This window comes from Bufo bufo, chromosome 2 (assembly GCF_905171765.1).
Source record: "Bufo bufo chromosome 2, aBufBuf1.1, whole genome shotgun sequence".
NCBI lineage: Eukaryota > Metazoa > Chordata > Amphibia > Anura > Bufonidae > Bufo > Bufo bufo.
This window is the reverse complement of record NC_053390.1, coordinates 415035757-415038807: the sequence shown is the minus strand read 5'-3', so window position 1 is coordinate 415038807 and position 3051 is coordinate 415035757.

The following is a 3051-nucleotide window of genomic DNA, read 5'->3' as shown; positions in this document are numbered from 1 at the left end:
TTACATGTGAGGGAGGGGACCTTACACTGTATTGTAAAGTGTAGCTGTTCAGCTGTCCGCCCGTTTGCTTCCTCGGACGTTCAGCTGATCAGCAGCACTGAAGCAGGGGGCCCCTTAGACAATGAGGGCCCTGGGCAATTGCCCAGTTTACCCTCCCCAACGCCGGCCCTGGACATGGGACCCCTGTTCTCAGTATATGGACTTTAAGTCAGGGATGCCCAACCTACAGCCGTCTAGCTGTTGCAAAACTACAACTTCCAACATGCCCCGATATCTGTAGGCAGTCCAAGAATGCTGGGAGTTGTAGTTTTGAAACAGCTGGAGAGCCACAGGTTGGGAATCCCTGATTTAAAGGGAACCTGTCACCTGGATTTTGGGTATAGAGCTTAGGACATGGGCTTCTAGATCGCCGTTAGCACATCCGCAATATCCAGTCCCCATAGCTCTCTGTGCTTTTATTGTGTAAAAAAAACTATTTTATAGATATGTAAAATGAGACAAGTAAGAAGCCCAAGGAGCTGTTACTAACGTTTCCGGAGCCCAGCCACGTCCACTGTGAAGGAGCCCAGCGCCTCCCCGCATACTCCGAATACTCCTACTTGCTCCCCGCGTTACAAAGCTAGAGTGCCGTAATCTCGCGATGCGCGAGTGTCGGCATAGTGTTCCTTCCCTGTGCTGGCATCAGCCTCAGGGAACGAACTGCGCATGCGCTAGCTCGCGCATCGCAAGATTACGGCGCTCTAGCTTTCTGATGTCGGGGAGCAAGGAGGAGATTCGGAGAATGTGGGCGGTGCTGGGCTCCTTCACAGTGGGCGTGGCTGGGCTCAGAGTCAGAGAACACTGGACTCATCTCTGAAGCATGGAGGAGACAGGACTCATCTTTGCCTCATTCGCATATCTATAAAATCGTTTTTTTAACACAATAAAAGCACACAGAGCTATGGGGACTGGGTATTGCGGATGTGCTAGCGGCTATCTAGCAGCCCATGTCCTCAGCTCTATACACAAAATCCATGTGACAGGTTCCCTTTAAGTAGTTGGGTTGCGAAAGTTAGAGGCCTGGAAAAAATAAAAGCAATGCTGTTTGACAGTAATGAAGCTTGGCACTTTGAGTGTTTGCGCGGTGTGCCAGAGTCTTAGCTGTGAGCTTTTATAGATGTTTAGATCAGGCCTGTGTTCTCCTCTGCAGTAACATTGACAGTTTCCAGTATTACTGAAGTCTGAGTTCAGATTGCTAATCTCTTGTACTAAACTAAAAGTTATTTTCTACAGCCCGGAAACTTTTGTGGTTTACATAGTAATGTGGGGACATCTGCTATTGACACACTGTTACGGGGGTTATGTGCAAAAGACACTTATGGGGGCATCTACAGCAGACACATTGTTATGGCAGCATCTGTGGATGACCGATTGTTAAAGCTCACGCACACAACTGCATTCAAGATCTGAATTACACATAATTGCCAAAACAGTGGTAATTAGTTTCACTAGAGCATTCGTACAGCCATGTTTTCAAACGGTAGTATTGACAAATTTTTATTATGCGGAGCCTGCATAAAGGGAAATACAGAATACTGGGGTCTCCTGGCTGGCTGCCAGCCTTAAAGGGGTATTTTGGTTATACTGATGGCCTATTCTTGGGATAGGTCATCAATATAAGATCGCCAGGGACCTGACTCCAAGCACCGCCACCGGATCCTCTGCTTGAAGAGTCTGCTGCGCTCTGTGAGCGCTTAGCCCTCTTCTTAGGCCATGTAACGTGATATTCAGCAGTCAAATGGCCCAGACGCAGCTCAGTCCCATTTAAGTGAATGGGGCTGAGCTGTGATATCAAGCACAGCCGCTATACAATGGACAGTGATTTGCTTGGTAAAAAGCACAACAAACAGCTGATCGGTGGGGGTGCCAAGAGTCTGACCCCCACCAATCTCATATTGATGACCACCAGTGTCTGACTAGGGCCCACCGGCCCACCATATGGATACATCAAAATATTACCCTCTCACACAGTAGCAAGATGCTACCAGATGATTGACTATGGGGTCCTTGCAGCAATTTTGAGAGGGCAGGACCCTTGGAAAGAAGGATACTGGCTGTCCTGCCTCTGAAACTAGAAGTCATCTCAGCCACATGAATGTGTCTATAATAATAAATTGGGTAGTTTCTTCAATAATCTACTCAGTTTTTTATATAAACTTAGGATGGTTGAGGTACTGTACACTGCTTACCTATATTTAGTGCAGTAAGTCTACTTTGTCAAGTGCCCCTTGTGCAGGAGGTGGAAGACTAGTGTCCCACCCTGCTCAGGGGCCCACCGGGGGATTCACCTGCACCCCTGTGGGCCAGTCCGAGCCTGTTGATGACATATCCTGAGGATTGGCCATCAATATGAATATCCTGGAAAACCCCTTTAATGTTGTGCACCAGTTCTGCAAGGTAAGACTAGGGCTGAACAGCAACATCATGCTGCATGAGATAGCTGTAAATAAGAAATGGATCTTCAACCTTTAGGTAGATAAGTTTCACGTGACCTTGCAACCATCATAACATTTCCAACATGGACTCATACGGTTTTCCTCCTTAGGGTAGAAATTGAGTTGCACGGAATTGCAAGTTTACCATGAATTACACACAACTTCAGGACGTGCAATCCAATCCATGTCACTCCTGATTAAAGAATAATACTCTTTAGATAGGTGTGCAGGTTTATTGCCCCAGAGGCAGGGGATAAGCGACTGCAAGACTTTTACAGGTGCTGTTTCATGCATGAAAGATTAAACATAGATAGCCAACAAGTCCATAGTATCCTATAAGTATTGAGATCTTCATAAATCAGTGCAACATGAAAGCCCCCACCCTCTCCTTTGCTGACAAAAACAAAAATTTCTTGTTCATGTCAATAATGGAATCATCCCAAAAAAAAACTGTGTGATTACATTAGTAAATATCCCCATTTGTGTTTTACACACTCATTTTCACATAGACCTAATAAAATACACACAGAAGGAATCATTGGTAATGTACAAACTGTGCGATTTAGAGAACACTGGA